Raw genomic sequence first — 20,055 nt, forward strand, 5'->3', positions numbered from 1 at the left:
ATCGAGATATTAATAAGGAACCAGCAGATCAAGTAGCTTTTGGAATAAAACACCAATTTTTTTAAAATTAAACACTATCTAAAGATTTGCATCGAAGCGTTTATTTTTGATAGTGATTTTAATCACTGTCAGATATCATTATACTTGATCCAACTATACCACGTCACAACTGTGCCGCGACCCCCCTGTGCTGGGTTTTTTTTTTGCTTGTTTCAACGTTTTAAACATATCAAACAATAGGTAAAACATTTTGCGACACTGGGCGAGTGATTAATGAATAGTTTTTTATTCGGGAAATCATTTAAAATCATTCTATATTTCTATAAGGAGACATTAACACCTCTATTTTTGTATACTTCTTTCTACAATTTAAAAATAATTAATGAGTTTGATATTTTTTTAACAGTGTTGATATGAGTAATTAAAGTAGTTTTATTTAATGAAAATTTATTTTAAATTATTGACACTTGAATCACTTAGCCCACCATGTTTCCAATATGTATAAATGTTTTTCATACATAGTAAAACGAAATTTGCTTTTGACTACATAATAATATTCGAATCATGGATGTTTTCTACGCTACTGTAGTTTTATACAACAATGCATATAATTTCTAAAAAGTTATTGGGACTAAGGTCTACTTCTATCTAACTGTTTTTATAATTTATTAAAAGTTAAAGTTAATACTAAATGTTGATAGAATTTATTTACCTTTATTATCATATGACATAAGTAGGTCATCTAAAAATTACAAATAAAATATGAATAATCATTAAATAATTAATGTATTTATAGATGAAAATATCGCAAATAACATTATTTAAATGGCTTACTTATATTGTGAGTGAGAATATACAACAGTTCTGAAAAAAAAAAATCATGTTCGTGCTTGAATCTTGCAAAAAAATTAAGGGGGAGTGGGCTATATTGATACCCCTAAAAATTCATGAAAATCCATATAACTTTGTAATTTAGTTAAAATGCTTCTTGATATACGGAGAACAATAATTGTTCTCATTACTTACTATTAAATAATTATAATAATATTCAATTAATTTTAAAATTATTTTAAAACTTACTAAAATTTAAAATTTCAATCAAAACAATATGAAAGTCTACACAATTCTTGAAGTTAAGATTCTAGTTGAGTTATCATGTCAATTAAATTTTATTAATACAGTTTAAACTGTTGAAGGGATTCGTCATGTAAGATAGTTGTAGTTTTTTATAATAAAAACTCAAAATCGATTTATTTATTAACTGGATATTTAAATTTAGCTTATGCGACTTGAAATCTAAAATTTTGTTTAGAGTATTGTTAATGAAATATACGTATAGGATGAGAGTGGACGCCATGCAAACACTGTACGAATCGCCCGGCAGAGGCAAACAATGCTCTGCACATCCTCTTCCGATGCGACGCCTGGGCCCAAGAACGGGATGCATTAGAATCCCCATTTAGTATCCATGTTCGACATCGGGTCTATGGTAGATCTGATATTAAGTAGCCGGGAGGCATGGTGCCTTATTTAGACGTTCAACGAAAAGGCGTGGGACAGAGGGAGCTGTGTCGATCAGTGTCATAAAACTATTTTTATGTTATATGTTGTGTATATGTTTGTGAGTTTTAACGCAACCTTTAGCGAAGTCCTATCCCCGTGGTGCAACCCGGGCAACGGATCCGACTCTTAGGTCCGGCTAACGGGGAGGCCACGTCGTGTTGTGACCTAGCACTTGATTAGTTTCGGGCTGAGTCATAACACGGTGGTGTCAGTTATAGAGACGGCGTGGGCCGCCTGAAGATATGCCTAACGGCAGTGTCCAGGACGGGCCGCAATTATGCCGATCGTATAAAAAATAAATAATTTCCAAAATTTGTTCCGTGACCATTAAATAGCTTACGTTGGGTTGAAAGGGACGTTTGATTTTTTGATAAATTGAGAAAATATTTATCAAAAAGAATTTTCAATTTTATTCTTTTTTATATTAATATATGGTTCGTGATGAATCACTCTGTAGACAGTTTTATACTTTCACGTGTGTTATAACTAATAATTTTTCATTATATTAAATTTTTAGGTAAAATTTTATTTTATTTCAACACTATACTAAATAGTTTAATAATCAAAATTACTAATCTCTAACTTAACTTATTAAAAAATAAAACTTAAGTAACTTATAATGTTACCTAGTTAAGATAAAACGTTAATTGAACTTAACTTCCATTTTTAATACGTAAATGCCCAGATTTGAAACAAAGTAAAACAAATATTTTCATTACGTGACCAAATGTGCAAAAACACTGTGTTGTATAAACTCTAAATATTTTACATCATAGCTAAAATTATCAATTAACGTAAAATGACAGTACTCTTTTCTTTTAGACTTAAAAAAACAGCGATGCAGAAAAAAACTTCTTTGATAAACTAAATAAAACGGTTACGGGAGCCGAAAGAATCGAGTACTCCGGCGGTACAATTCTTAAATGTAACTTTGCTATCACACCATGTTAATCTTTAAATTAAACCACTGCGTTCGGTCGGGGGGTTGGTCTATGCGCCCAAATTAAAACACTCACTCGCAATACACAAGTCAGTGTTTAAGCCAAAACAAGTGTATGTTTTCGTGTTTCCCCATTGAAACAAACAAAATGTTTCGCCAAGATGTTAGATTACTTACTTGTATCTACTTCTATGTTATTTGAAGTTGACGTATATGAATTGCTTATATACACAACGATCAATTGAAAAAGAATGTGTTTAGCTACATTTGTTTGTAACATGATTGACTGTAAAAAAAAAAAAATACTTAAAAATCAATAACTTATCAATCGTAGCGATAATTGATTGGAGGTAATTTTACTAGTTCAGTGCACGTTGTCAACAAATTCAGAGATGAGAAATAACATAGAAAACAATTTGTCAAAAAAGTAGGTCAAATGAGAGCTGAGAAAATAAATGATAGCTACAAAAAAAAAAAAACCACATAGTAAAATAATATTAATATGAATTTCTTCTTACGAGAGGAGACTACAGTAATGGAATCCTTGATATTTATTGAAGTTATTGAATCTAAATGAGATACAAATCAAATGAGTTAAACATTTTTTTTTAACTCAAAAAGAATTAAAAAAAATTCAGTGTCACAGTCGTGAAAGACCCAAGTGTTACCGTCTCAAAAACCGTACGTCTCATTCGTCACTTAATAAAAATGGAAATTTAGCTAGTTCAAATTTTAAAGTTATTTTTCTCGACTTCAAAGAAACAAAAAAATTTAAATATGATTAATTTTTTATACTATGTCATTTAGATTGATATAATATTTATGAAAATCAGTGTAATCCCCTTATAATAAAATAAAATACAAAACCAAGAATTTTAATAGAAAAATAGCATATTTTTGAATGCGGTTGCTATTTTCACCATGTATTCTCCTAATCAGATATTTCAAAATAAAATAAAATACAAAACCTAGAATTTTAATAGAAAAATACGGTAGCCATTTGCCCATAGAAGATAGGTCGTCGGGACAAATTTTTTTATTTGTAAGCAGAATAAGTGTTAGATTTTCAAAAAAAAATTATATCAAACGAAAGGAAATTACCTAAGGTTTCAATATAAAAAAATATTATTTTGATTTGTTAATATTTGAAAAAGTTATGGCTGTTTTAAGTACAAAAAACATCCTTATAGAAGGTGATTTTTATTGCAAATATTACATTTTTTTTTAAATTTCGACAGCAATTTGCACTTAGTAGATAAGGTATCGGGACAAATTTTTTTATTTTACTTTATAGTACATAAAATAAGCTTTAATTTTATATATCTATAAAGGACGCGGTATTTCCGGAACACTTTCAAAAGTTAAGTTGAAAAAGTTCTATTTTTTATACAATATTTCAAAGTTTGAACCCCCCCCTATATAAGGGGAAATTGTCTAGTTTTAATAAAAAGTATGTCAAATGAAAGATGTACTTATAATGTATTTAGAAAAAAAAAAATTATGCTGATACATACATTTTTTGAAAAGTTATAGCATTTTTAAGTTGAAAATTAAAAATCTAAAATTTTAACACAAAAATAGTGTTTTTTTAACTACCGGAACCGTTTACATGCAGAAGATAAAGTGTCAGGACAAATTTTTTTTTTCATCTTATAATACATAAAAAAAGCTTTAATTTGATATATGTTTAAAGGACGCAGTATTTCCGGAACATTTTCAAAAATTAAGTTGAAAAAGTTCTATTTTTTATACAATGTTTCAAAGTTTGAACCCCCCCTATATAAGGGGAAATTGTCTAATTTTAATAAAAAGTATGTCAAATGGAAGATGTACTTATAATGTATTTAGAAAAAAAAAATTGTGCTGATACATGCATTTTTCGAAAAGTTATAGCATTTTTAAGTTGAAAATTAAAAATTGAAAATCGAAAATTTTAACACAAAAATAGTGTTTTTTTAACTACGGCAACCGTTTACATGCAGAAGATAAAGTGTCGGGACAAATTTTTTTTTTTCATTTTATAGTACATAAAATAAGCTTTAATTTGATATATGTTTAAAGGACGCAGTATTTCCGGAACATTTTCAAAAATTAAGTTGAAAAAGTTAGTTTTTGTAAAAAAGTTGCAATTTTAAATCCCCCCCCATGAGCAGGTTAAGTGTTAAATTTTCAAAAAAATTATATCAAATGAAAGGAAAATATCTAAGGTTTTAGTTTAAAAAAAAATTATGTTGATTTGTTGATTTTTGAAAAAGTTATGGAAGTTTTAAGAAAAAAAAGTGAAAAAAATGACAAAATTTGTCGATTTTTAAATTTGTAATTTTTTTGGATATTTCCCCCATTTGCGGGGAACGACGGAAATTTTCCAATTTTTAAGGGTAATGTCTTCAACTAGATACGATTTGCGATCTTTTGACGTATTGTTGAAAGAAATCGGTCCAGTGAAAGCTGAGAAAAAGTAGCAACAGACATAAAAAAAAAAAAAGATATCATGGTAAAATTAATACCTTCTTAGCTTCGCATCGAAGCTAAAATTCTATTGAAATTGTTATATCAACTTTATTTTTTAAAATAATTGAAAATTACAGCATGTACTCATTTACATATAAAATATACAAATTGATAATTAAGCAATAATGAATTTAATAAATTTATGTAAAAAGTTTATTAAAATAAAATTGTAGCATACACAGATTTTTATAGAATGTTCAATATATAAGGATAACTATAAACTAATTTTTTACTTGGAAATTATTAATACTTACTTTATTTTTCTTTAAGAATCTAGAAAAGTAATGTTACACTTTATAATTTTTAATAGTTATTATGAAAATCAATAAAAATACCAAACTGTCTGTTTATGAATGAAAAAGAAGTCGTAATAAAATGGTTATAGTGGTTATGACAACTTAATTAATTATAATTTCTACGTTTAAACTATTTTTCATGTAATAAGTTTATGGCATATAATCGTGTAGCGAATTGTGTTTTTAATGCAAATTATACTTAATAAATCACAATATATGGCATATTATTGTTAAAACGTCGAATAAAAAAATATCTATTTATGTGGTTGAACAAATAATATTAATTATTAAACGATCACATTTAACTTATATGTATATAAATTATATTTTAAATAAAGAAGTTATGAAAATATATCTGGGTTTTGAAAAGTTGTAAAACAATGATTCAACTTAAAATCTTAATTTTTTTTTTAATCAAAACTATATCATTTTATTGATATTTAATATTTATCAAATGTGTAGTATAATATTAATACGTCATATAAATATATTAGTAACCCTATAAAGAATATGTTTTTGAAAACAACAGCGTTTTGATTGCGTCAATGCACTGAAAAAATATTCCTCTAAAATCAACAAATTCATAAAATACATCCAATAAACTTTACGTTAAATCATGTTTTATTCATTTTATTATTATTTTTGTCCAAACAATTAATATTTGATAAAAATATAATTATATTTTGTTAAAACAACGTATTGCCACAGATCTTAACTGTCTTGACGGCTTTTAGTATTCGGACTATGAGGATAGAATAATGATAGTCCCATTCATTGTATTTAAAAGAAATTAGTTAATTTGCTTTTAACTAATCGATCGATTTCCGCTCTAATTTATATTTAAGAGATAGTATAATTAATCTTGGTTTGAAAAATTTTGGTAGCGAATCTTTTTTTTTACATTGAGTGAAATCACATATTAATTAAAAATACATATTTTGTCTTTAAATAATGATTCATATGAGTTCCATATACGAATATATCATTTAAATTTTCATATTTTCCACATTGTTTGATATAGATCAATAATTTATTTTGTTTAATTTGAATCTGACTATGAAGTAAATTTTTTTCAATCGCATATGGATGATATAATTTATAATTATATCACTTTTAAAATATCATTTAAGATTTCGTTTATTGTAAATATTCACGGAATATAAATAATGTCTTTTTTTTTTTTTTAATTGTATATTGTTCTCAAATAATTAGTATTTTATAGTGTAAGAACATTTATTGCTATGTTCTTACCACTTGTATTATACAAGTTCTGTAGGTTGTCTGAAGTACTCACGAACACTAAGGTGACTGTTAATTATGAACTTAAAATTGTTCGAATACACCAAAAAAATAAACGCCCAAAATGGTGTGCTCAAAAGGGTTAAAAATGATACCCCATGGATAGTTTTTTTGTCTATCTCAAAAACATTAACTTTTACAAAAAAGTTTATAAAGACTTTTTTTGTAGATATAATATATATTTTCTATAAAAAAGATTTCAACGAAAATTTTCGAAAAACTGTTATTTATCCTAAAAAAAAATGAATATGCAATTGTTATATTTTTACCGTTGAAACCATTATCTTGATTTATTTTATAAACCGTCCACGGCAAAAAAAAATGTTCACAAAAGTTGTTTTAAATTAAATTTTCCATATATAATTTTTATCTAACATATTTTTGTACCATTTACTATTCACAAGGTACATTAAATAATTTGTGTTCAATCATTTGTATCTTCTAAATATTAAATTATTATCAAAAAATGCCAATGCTGCTGTTTCGGATACTAAATACCATAAGTGACGGGATATTTTTTTAAAACTACTTTAGAAATATCTATATCTATTGTCATAGTTGCAAAAAATACTTTTAAAAAGTATTTTAAATAATATTCAAATATTTAAAAAAAAATGTATTTAAAATACTATTTGAATACTTTTCATACAAAAGTATTTGAGTAATACTCAATTACTTTACAAAAGTATTTCAAATACTAAGAATACAATTAAAAAATAATAATAATGTTTTTATTTTAACTAAGAGCAAAAGGTTCCACCTAAATAATTACCAAGAGGGTAATTTGAGTCAAATATTGAGTACTCTTAAATTAAGAGAACTCATTTATTATTTTCGATATTTTTTGTTAGAGGTAAATAAAATTAATTATTGGAGACTAATCAGTGAAAAAAATAAATATTAGTACACGTGTAAAAACCCGTAAAGTATGTCTTATTGACAATAGAGTAAATCATTTGAACCTGCAATAGGCTATTGTGGGTTCAACTGATGTATTAAAAATAGATGTATACATAATAGCATTTAGATAAGCACAATAATTATGTTATACTATAATGTAACATATAAAATAACAGAGAATTATTCTCAATTTTCATTTTGACTGAGTTTAATTTGCTTGCTGTGTTACGGTTAGCAAATTAAAAAAAAAAAAGTATATTAATAGTACTGAATATTAAACAGTATTAAATACTAAATAATTGTATTTAAAATACTACTCAGATACTTTTTATTAAATGTATTTAAAAATACTATTCAATACCAATGAAAGTATTTGAATACTTTTATTCAAATACATTTACTCAAATGCTTTACGCCTTTGTCTATTGTTTTATAATGCATAAGCTAAAATATACGATGTTGAAAATATGAATGACTGACGATTGTCTTTACATAATGTAATAAGAATACAGTTTTATGTTATAATAAAATTATACATCAATATAAATTTAATTAAAATTATGAAAAAGGAAAAATTCAAGTTGGGTTTTATTAATAACTCGTTCGTTAAAGATTCATATTTTTTCAAGTACCGTAACTATTTCGCTTTATGCATATCTAATTATACTAGAGATTGTGTTATCTGTAATTTTGAAAAATGTACAATAATGCTATCGAGTTTAATCTAATGTCAATTTAACATCTATCAGTCGTGATCAGCAAACCTTTGTGAAGTCACAAGTTTAAATGATTTTAATAGTACTCTATTGAACGTTTTATTTAAATAATTTTTAATCATAATTTTATTTCCAGTAGTCATTATAATATTAGGTAAGGAAAAATAACTTGCATATAGTTGTAATGAAATTCATTATTGATATAATTATAACTTATAAAAATATAATTATTGAAATAATATAATTATATAAAACTGATATACAGTTTTAATATAAATTATAATTAAAACCTTAACATATCATTTTTTTTTTTTCGTAAAATACCATTTTAATTTAATTTTTAATCAATATATTGAATTATATTTGACGGCAATTATAAAATGATTTTATAGTAAAATTCATGTTCAATTTAATTTTAGTGTATAATGGAAAATTCCAAAACTCCAAAGATCAAAACTCATCGCCTTATGATTACGCCAAAAAAAAAAAAACATTATTAGTCAACAGCTTCCATCAAAAGGTTCTGTTCTAGCTCATTTTTTATATTTTCAATGTGTGGCCAAAAACACAATATCTATTAGTGTTAATCTGTGTTCTAAGCAATTAATACAAGTGTGGTCAAAAACTAATAGCCCAATAAAACTTAAATGTAAAATAGTTTCACAAATAAAACTTCTTTATACGCAGTGGAAAAAGTTTAAAAAAAAGAAATTACATTTCTGGAGTCATTAGACACCATTTTTGATATTTTTATCGCTAATTATCTAAAGACCAATTTTTTGAACAATGACCGGTGAATTATTTATTTTTAAATCAGTTTCTAGAACTACAACTTCAAAATTAAACAAAATCCCCATTAGAACTACTCGTTCGGTTCTAAATATGAAAGGTAATGATTTTGAAGAACTTGAACGGAAAACACGAAAAAAATTAGAGTCTTTCTAGCGCTTACAATAATTTACAAGATACTAGTTGTTCAGATTTTGTATGTCATCTCGATCGGCCAACTACAAGTAAAACGCGTTGTAATATTTTGACAACACAAGTGACGTCAACATTAGATAGAACAAACGTTTCTAACCTTAATGCCACGTATATTTTGGCAGCTGTATTAACTTCTACTGATAAAAATATTAATCATTTTTCTGTTAGTAAAGATTCAATACGGAGAGCTCGTATTTCCAATAGGAAAATTATTACTGATAAAATAATAAAATCTTTACAACCAGATTCTTGTTTAATGATCCATTGGGATGGAAAAATGTTGCCGTCTGAAAACAAAAAATTATTGCGTTGAGCGTTTAGCGGTATTAGTTTCTGATGATGGCAATACTAAACTTTTGGGGGTGCCACAGTTATTGAATTCTACTGGTCAATCTCAAGCAAATGCTGTTATTAAATTATTAGTCGATTGGAACTTGATTGAACGCATAAATATGATGTGTTTTGATACTACAGCTTTTCTAACACTGGTAGACTTAACGGTGCACGTACTTAATTGAAAAACAACTAGATAAACAACTATTGAGTTATTGCTTGTAGGCACCACATACATGAGATAATCATAAGTAAAGTGTTTGATAAATTAATGCCTGCATCAACTGTTCCAGAGACATAGTTCGATTCAAAAAGATTTTCTAATAGCTGGGTGATTATAAATAAAGATATATATAGTAATGTTTTGACAGATGATGTTATGTTAAAAATATTAGCACCAGATATAGATATAATTTTTCAATTTTGTGAAAATAAATTAAACTTAAATCATTCGCGGAATGATTATAAAGAGTTGTTTGAACTGTATTTGTTATTCATTGGAAAACCGTACAAAAATAAAATTATAATCCATCCAACAGGAGCAATTCATAGAGCAAGACGAATGGAAAAAATAAAATATTGTTTTAAAATTTATATTTTCCTTACGCAATTTAAATTAACAGTTTCTGAATTAAAGAGTATTCGGTATTTCAGTTCATTTGTTTTATATAAGAATTTATATAAGATATTGGTTCGAAAATTCATATCCAACAAAAGCATCAAATAATGACCTTGAACTACTACGAGAACTAAAGCAATATAATAATATTAATAAGTATGTAAATAAAGTAGCGATAAAATCTTTTTCTGAGCATTTTTGGTACTTCAATGAAATAATTGTTGGATTATCATTTTTTTGACGAAGAACTATCGGAAGACGTAAAAATTAAAATAGTGCAAGCATTAAATAAAAAAGGAAAACACAATTCAAAAAAACGAATTGGAATCGAAACAGTAAAAAGTAATGAGGGTATAAATCAATTTGTCACAGAAAACACAAAACAATTTTTTTTAGCTCTTAAAATAAATGATGACTTTTTATATGATAATCCAAAAAAATGGCATCGAAATTCAAATTATAATTTGGCAAAAACTAAAGTTGAATCCTTATTTGTGGTAAATGATCCAGCAGATAGAGGGAGAGCTATAATGACGCAATTTAATAATTGTATAACAACTGACGAGGAGCAAAGACAATATTTACTACAAGTTGTAGAAAAGCATCTTAATGATTATTTTTTTGCAAATTTTCATTGTATTATGTTTAATAAAAAATAGATTATTTAATTAAAAAAAAAAATTTATTATAAAAATTTATAACATAAAACTGTATTCTTATTACATTATGTAAAGACAATCGTAGTTATTCATATTTTCAAGAATATCGTATATTTTAGCTTATGCATTAATAATAAAAAAAGTTTTTAAAGTTTTTATGATTAGTGAAGAATTTTTTTTCTACATATAATATACATAAATATCAGCCAAATTGCATAAAAAAAAAATATTTTTAGTTTTAAGCTATCTTGAGACTGAGTAGAAATACACCCATAATAACGCTAATTATGATATCCACACTATTAAATTTGACTTAAAATTTTGAAACTAAAAAATTTGTTTTCTTCAGTAAAAATCAAACTATTTTGATATACTAATCATAATATTTGGCCAAAAATTGAATAACAGAGGCCATTTTTGGGGTATTTTTGGTCAAAATAATAAAAACATGTTGTGCTAACAGTAAAAATTTTTTTTAAAAATCTCAAATTTTCACAAAATGCTTATTTTAATGTATAAAAAAAATTTTAAATGGTTCTCATTAAAATTTCGTAGATCGACTCTTTTTGATCCACCCAAATACACTTATAATAAAAATACACATTGAACGAACATCGTAAAATTCTTTGATTGATAATACAAATTGGTCTCTTAACAAAAATATTTTTAAACGATAAAGGGCCTTGACCATCCAACGAGCATGATGAATAGGTCTGTAATAAACCAAATAATAAAAATAATGAGTATACTAAAAAAAACATAAAAGGTGGTATATAGAATAAAAGGGAAATAGAAATAATGTAAAATACAGGGTAAAGATTAGAATTGATTGGGAATTATTTGGAATATTAAATTATTTGAATTTATGCAATTTTATTTTATTTATTAATTCTCTTATTAATTATTTTATTCTCCTATTTAATTTTTATTAATGGTTTATTACGCAGTTAATTGCTGAAGGTTAGAAAGCATAGATTAAATTGTATTTACCTTACGTCCTATGTAATGCAACAATATTTCAAGTAATCCAAAATTGATTTTGGTATTAAATGCACCACTTAAACGATTTACACTATACGTCATTATAGTCTTATAATTACTTACAAAAAGGATTCAAATTTTAAATAATATGATTTAATTTCACAAAGTCTAAGACTGATTTTATTTGTAAAAGATTACAAACACTCTATTTTTTAATTAGAAATAGAATTTATAATTTATTACTTTCTTACGTTTGTTGAATTGATATTTTCTTTTGAGAGAATATATTTTATTGAGAGATTGATACCAATATTTCTTAAATTTACTCTGGCCTGGCCAAAACAAGATTCATAAATATTTATATCTATATAAGAAAATTTATCAAGGCGTAATTGTGGTGGTCCAATGTGTACCGGTGCTAGCGCCTTGAAAGGATGCGGCACAATTATCACCGGCACAATGTTCGTTAGAACAAAGATATTAAGCTCAAGGACTAGCTACCCAATACACATAGGCTTACAAATATATTCTAACCTAATATACCCAATTCTAGAATAATATCTAGTTGCAACTTTACTCTGTCCGCCGGCGTGATGCTCGTTAAAGCAAAGACATTAAGCTCAATGACTAGCTACCCAGTAAGTATAGAGTTGCAATACACTCAGTCCAATAAATTTATTAATAAATTAATTTAATTCTCAGTATTGATTGAGAAAATTGTGACCTTTAGCTCTGTCCGCCGGCACAATGTTCGCTAGAACAAAGACATTATGCTCAGGGACTGGGTACTCAATAAGATAAGCTCATAGTAGATTTTTACTATTAAATAAAAAGTTGGGTTTATTATTAAAATAAAACAATTAAAAAAAAAGATTTAATGTTTAAAATATTATTTGATATTTATTTCCACAATAAGAAAAATAAAACATTGTTATTTAATGAACAAATTAAATTAAATTAAAAGATTCATCAAACAAAATTCACTTTGAAATTTCTAAGTGTCATTTAGTTTTAAAGAAAAACATCCCAAGTCCAAATTAATTTAAAAAACGACCAAGTCTCGGAGAGTGAAAAGTTGAGCGGATTGTCGTAGATTTTGTGTATTTTGAAATCGTCGAAAGAACTCGTTTAGACGGGGAAAAATGGCTTTTTATAATCAGAAGGGGGTAGCCCAGCGATCCCTACCGTAGCTGAAGTTTTCTATTCTAATTATTCTAATATAATGAGGATCCTGCGTGTAGGCGTTACTTAATTATCTCTACAATAAGTATATTTTATCCCATACTTAACTGGTTATTTTGTATTTTAAATAAGTGAACCCTGTTTTGGTTGTATCACAACATAATGATTTTTTCATTTTTCAGTTATTTTTCAACTGCCACAAAGACAGCTGTTTCTCGACATTACCCCGAAACAGAAGAAATTTCAGGCACATCGATTACAACCACGAACTCGGCGAAACTCGTAATTTAGCCGTCAGAATATTACATATAATCTCGAACAACGTCTTTCTAAAAACGCAGATTTGCGCGATGCGTACCGCAAATTTATGAATGAATATTTGTCGCTCGGTCACATGAAACTCGCTACACGACCCGACAAATATTTTACCTCACACAACACAGTGGCAAAACAATACGGAGATTTATCCGAAATCAGTGTTGTTTTTGACGGTAGCGCGCCATGATCATCTGGTGGTTTGTCATTAAATGACGTATTGTGTGTTGGTCCAAAACTGCAGATTGATATAAGCAATTTGTTACTTATGTGTCGTACACGTAATTTATGTGGATGGGGACAGCCGTCAAATGAAATCATTATTTGCCGATCCTGCAGCACGACAACAGTTTACAGCGCGCGTCCCGTACAACTGGCAAACTGTTACGGTTGAAATACTTGCACCACGCTTACAGTACGCATTGAAGACAATGCGTACTTGCACCACGCCATTTCCTGAGCCGTTTGTTTCAATATCTGAGAGTGACTTCAATCATATTTTTTTAGAAAAAAATATATTTATATATTAGGGTGGATCAAAAAAAGTCGATATTCGAAATTTTAATGAGAACCATTTTAAATTTATTTTATACATTAAAATAGGCATTTTGTGGATATTTGAGATTTTTAAAAATATTATGATTAGTATATCAAAATAGTTTGATTTTTACTGTGGAATACAAATATTTTAGTTTCAAAATTTAAGTCAAAAATTGATAGTGTGGATATCATAATTAACGTCATTATATGGTATATTTCTAGTAAGTCTCAAGATAGCTTAAAATTAAAAAAAAAAATTTTTTCATGCGATGTGGCTTATATTTATGTATATTATATGTAGAAAAAAAATTCTTCACTAATCTTAAAAACTTATACCTTTTTTTACTATTAATGCATAAGCTAAAATATACGATATTCTTGAAAATATGAATAACTGGCGAATCAGTAATGACTTACGGTGATGTGGCTGAAGCAATAAATATAAATATAATACCGAAATAATATCCAGGAAAATTATCACCGAAAGTCGTCCGGGAAACTTTTATCTATGAATAAATAAAACAGTGTCATAAATGTAAATAAATCATTAAGCGGCTGGCATTTAAAGTTGTATTTAAGTACAAACAATTTAATAACATTATAAAGCAATAATTGATTAAAATAAAATACTACAATAAGGATTGTTTCAATAAGTACAAATCATTAATCATAATTATAAATAAAGTGTTAATTTATTTTATGAATATATTGTTATTATTAGTTAAGTAGTTAAGCTCATTTTTAACATATTTGAATATTTAAACATATCACTTGTTTTTACAAATGTTTTATCATACTTGATTAATTAATAAAATGAAGATAAAAATTTAAGTTATTCTATATTAATATATATATGTCAATGTATAATTATATTGGATTAATATAATTATTAAAAAAATTAAACGAAATAATGCATTGTTATGCGTATTGTTTTCTGTCAAGAAAAAATCAGTACATTTTAAGATGTGGTTTTAGAAAAATAGTGTTTTATTTGGTTGACATGGACTGATCTGTCCATAAGTACGTTGTTTTAAAATTTTCTATCAAATAAGCGCAAGGTCCTCTATTTATTTAATAACTTCGTAGCGGTTATTAAATTTATTGTTGCGAATAGACTTGAACCAATACGTGGTCATCAACGGTGTAATGAGCAACGTGTTGTGAAAATTTTAATTTTGAATTTGCGTTGTCGAATGATGTCCGGAATACAGCTGTCTCAATAACTATGTGGTTTGTCAACCCAAGTTTTACGGAGACTTTTTTTAAATTCCTGGTTTCGGCACTCTACAGGGTTTGCTGGCGGGGTGGTCTTGGTCGCTTAGGGTCGTCTTACTTCCGGTTTCAGCGTTTTGACACAACATAATAATTATTTATGATTTTTTCCCAGACTCCATCATAGACCAGAGAGGGGTTAAAGGCTATTATCAGGGTTTAGCCGACAGCTCTGACTTTCTGATACATGTAGACGCGTCTAGCCTGACCAAGGATCACCCGTGTTACTCAACAGCCAAAAAGAAAAGAATATTATCGAATATCAATTTCATATTAAATTTAATTACTATAATAAATTTTTATTCATATATTATACTTATAAATCAAATAACTACTAATCAGATATAATTAAGGAAATAGGAGTTCATGTTGCTCTTGGAATAGAGACCACCAATTTCTTAAAATTAAACACCATCTACAGATGTTTTCTATATTGCCAGTTGGTGTATTTATAAATGTTAACTCACAGCATTATGCCTTACATACTACTATATTTTAAGCATATCTGTAGATACAGTCATAATTGACAATAAATTCTGCGTATCTGCGAATAGTGACGTTATACTTATATTTATAATCCCTCATATATTATACACGTATAGTAACTCAAAAATTTTAAACTTTAAATGTTTATGTCAACTTAATAAATAAAGTTGTATTAAAAATTCAAATCCTATTTATTATTAGATTAAAAACTCATTTTATTAAATTGAATATACGTTATTGAAGGACACACTTTATTTTTAAATTATTAACCAAAGTACTGTTGTTTTAAAAATCATATCAACATTTTTTTCTTTTCAACTTTTGATAAACCTGTTTTCTTTAACCTACGTCAAATTAAATCTTATAGAATATATTTTAAAATAATAAAGAAAATTTATACGAAAACTTGATCTCTTGAAAATCATACTATTTTCAGTAAAAATGATAAATTTTGAAGTGTTATACATAGCAACAAAATATCTATATTGCTCAAAACTAAATAAAATTATAGCTAATTTAATGTTAAAACAAGAAAGAAGTCCTGACGACTTGTTTTTTATGATTAATCGACATCTAAAGAAAAATCATGTAATTTTTTGTAGATAAGTTAAATTTGTCTTAATTATTTATCAGAACATTTTACAATAGTTAGCTCCTGCCCCTTAAAAATGTTTGGATGTATTTTACAATAATTTATTTGGTCTATAGAAATTAAAAAAAAAAAAAAAATTGGTGTATAAAAATAATTAAAAGGGAAAATCGACATGATGATTTTCTAAGTTATGATCCTGAATAATTATTAAGTTAATTTTTTTCTGCAATTAAGTTAGTTCTATTAACTATAAGCAAATTGCTTTAAACATAAAAATTTCATATACAAAAAACGAAAAACTCCAACTATCCCGTTTCATTTTTATTCGAAAATTCCGTTTCTTAACTTGAATAAAACATAAAATTTCAAATTCTTATTTTTTATGTTATTTTAAAGGGCTATTGCAATAAAACAATACTTTAATTTTTTATTTACGCTCAATTTAAAAGCATACGTCCTAAAACAACAATATTTTATCGCTTTTGCATAAAAGGTACATGTAAGTGTAATATAAACACACGTGTTTCGGCGAAAACACTTTACTTAAATTTTATTAAGTTATTCTGAATACACCATTAGTCTGTACAAATTTTTATTAATAAAGTTAAAAACTTAACAATGTGTTTTACCAAGATTAAAGTTTTGGGGGGAATGATTGGCCTTCTTCCACAAAACGAGAAATATTTCTATATTACTATATAATCCTATAATGAAGTTGCACAAACTTGAGACCCTTAAAAGTGGCTTAAACAAAATATATAAATACATATAATTTCCAAACCTAATAATTACCTTTAAACAATTTAAAAACAGTACGACAAGAAGTACAATTTGTGAATAAATGCTACAAGTCTTTAAATGATTTTCATATTTTTCATGTTAAATTTTAATTTATAATTAATTATTGAATATAATCACTAAAAATATTTAAATAACTAATATATTATTTTCTAGATATTCATACGTGAGGACTCTTTTGAAATTAATAACAAAAAATTTTATACGCATTAAGAGAATAAAAAAACCATTTATTTAATTTTTTATATGGTTATGTTATCAACCATTATTATTATAACAAGTTTTTGGCAATAATGTGATTATATATGAAATAATTAATTTATCAAATTTTAACTCAACTGTAGGAGTTTTTAAATAAATACATTTTTTTTTTTTAAATAACTATGTTATTGTGAAATCTTATTTTTATCATTCGAGTAATTTAAGTAAAAATATTTGTATTATATAAAATTAAAATTTATCACAAATAAATTATAATTTTAATTAACATCATAAAAATTGGAACATTTTAAAAATATTTTAACTAGAAATATCATTGAATTCATGAATTTTTTGTCAATATTACTGATATTTTAGTCATTTATCAGCTCAATAATGTTATAGATATCAATAAAGCATAAGTGAAGAGTTAGTTATGAATTTAAGAAATATGCAAAATCATTGCACATATTAATTTCATGGTAAGTGATTTTTGTTTTAGAAAAAAAATATTGTTAACAATCAACATATTTTTAATTTTGTACTGCGGCCTTTTAAATGTAGATATAGTTCTTGAATATCATATTTATGTAATTCAATACTCCAAATATTTTACATCATAGCTAAAATTATCAATTAACGTAAAATGACATTACTCTTTTCTTTTAGACTTTTCATTATTAATCATTATTAAACTAATTTTTTGTTATGCATTTTTATCCAATTTAATGTTTCTTCATAAAAAGTATTTTTACAAGACGAATAGTTATTATTTTTCTGAATGTTTGAAGGGACTAAGCTTTCCTTAACTCCCCCTTAATTTTACTTATGACTTAAAGAATTATTCATTTTATTGAAAAATTAAACAAATTTTATTTTGCGTTTTTTTAACTAACTAATATAGAAAAAACAAAATAGGCAACATAAACTGACTTAAGTATCTTCGGTTCATAAGTTTGTTAGTACTTTTTTGTGAACAATTTTACACTTACGACTAGGACCCATACTAAAATTAATACCTTCTCAGCTTCACATCGATGCTAAAAATAGCTTCTCGATTACGCATCGTAACTAAAAAATATGTTAAATCATCAAAATATATTAAAATATACAAAAAAAATACTTTTTTTTGTTATTTTAGTAATTATTCATAGATATTTCTTCTTCTAGTGAGCTACATAAAGGTGATAAAAATATGTATAAACCTAAAATTCTGGTCTATAGTCTATAATTTGTAAATAAAAAAATTGACACTAACAAAATTAATTTTATCAAATGTTCTTTTGTGCTGTTTAATATAAAATATAAATCATAAAATCTACATTAAATTAATGTCGTGTAATTCATAGTAACTCAAAGTAATTCTTAGAATTCCAATTTATATTAAAAAAATTCTTCAGATTTCTAATCATGAATTTGATAAAGTAGTTTAATATTATAACAAATATTAATAATAACGAGTATTTCATTGAATAAAAGTGTTTTTTTTAAGTACAAAATATACTTTTCTAAATCGCGCTTATTTCAAATCTGCAATTAAATTTTTTCTATCATCACTAATTTTTGATATCATTAATAATTAGTTAAAAATATGTATTAACATAAAAAATAAAGTAAAAGTTATTACCATGACTTTTAGTTCAACATGTAAGTTTGAAATTGACATCATTAAATAGAAAATTTTATGAGAATAAAAAAAATGATATTTACAGAAAAATTTATCAGAAAAGTCAATTTTTTTTTCATTTTTATTGAATTAGAACATTTAATTAGAAATCATCGTATTCATTTCTAAGTAACTGTTGGTGTTTAAAAAGATTCTACAATTGAAATATTGAGAACTTAATTAAATTTAATAATTTATTTTAACTAAAAGAAACAATCAAAAAGTTGTTAAAAAGATTTATTCAATTGAGTGTATTATAATTTTTAATTTTAATTGTAATAATTAATTGTTAAATAAAGGTGGAAACTAAAAATCAGTTTATTTTAGAAATGATTTATATAACAACATGTTACCAAAAAAGTGGACTATTATAGACTTGTATTAGCACATACAAATAGAATTAAAAATTAATAAATTACAAAGTAAAATTGTTTAATTTTGTAGTTCAAACTTATTATCATATCAAACCTAATTCGACAATAAATACTTAAAAAATTAGAAACGAATGATTTTAATTGTCTATATGGAGAAAGCTGGTTAAGCAACATTTTATTTAATAAAGGAATTTTTTCAATTTTTAAGGGTAAATATCTTCAACTGGAAACTATTTGTGATCATTTAATGTATCATTTAAAAAATTGGTCAAGTGATAGCTGAGAAAATAAATGACAACCACAAAAAAAAAATATATTGTAAAATAATTTTAATATGAGTAAGATATTTCTTCTCACGTGGGGAAACTACAGTGATGGGATCCTTTATGTTTATTAAAATTATTGAATCTAAATGAGATAAAATTCAATTGAGTTGATCATTTCTTTCTAACTCAAAAATAATTAAGGAAAAAATGCAAAAAATTAATTGCCACAGGCGGATTCGAACCTCGTACTCTAGAGTGAAAGACACAAGTGTTACCGATCGTCGATTTCGTCGGTTGATAAAAATGACAATTAAAGCTTATTCAAATTTTAAAGTTAATTTTTTCGACTTAAAAAAAGCAAAAAAATTTAAGTATGTAACGTTAAAAATTCGTAGTGGACTGTTTATAATTTTTTGTTATGTCTGCTTATTTATATTATTGTGCAAGAGAATGCGCGAATGAACCTTTTTCTGACACAGCGGCGTCAATAACTCATTATTTTGGTCGCTGACTGCTAGATTAGGCGAAAAAAGAGAATACATTTAATTAAAATCGAATTGTGTAT

The 20,055-nt window shown here is 25.7% G+C and overlaps 1 long non-coding RNA gene across 1 annotated transcript; it reads right to left on the minus strand.

Moving 5' to 3' along the window:
- Nucleotides 1-684: 684 nt before the first annotated feature.
- On the minus strand, nucleotides 685-5,474 carry LOC126907556 (uncharacterized). The gene is made up of 4 exons (XR_007704556.1): nucleotides 5,269-5,474; nucleotides 2,681-2,789; nucleotides 835-864; nucleotides 685-742 (listed from the first exon to the last, which is right to left on the minus strand). It is a non-coding gene; the product is annotated as an uncharacterized LOC126907556 (long non-coding RNA).
- Between the last annotated feature and the right edge of the window lie 14,581 nt (nucleotides 5,475-20,055).

This window comes from Daktulosphaira vitifoliae, unplaced genomic scaffold, assembly GCF_025091365.1.
Source record: "Daktulosphaira vitifoliae isolate Bord-2020 unplaced genomic scaffold, ASM2509136v1 Scaffold_5, whole genome shotgun sequence".
NCBI lineage: Eukaryota > Metazoa > Arthropoda > Insecta > Hemiptera > Phylloxeridae > Daktulosphaira > Daktulosphaira vitifoliae.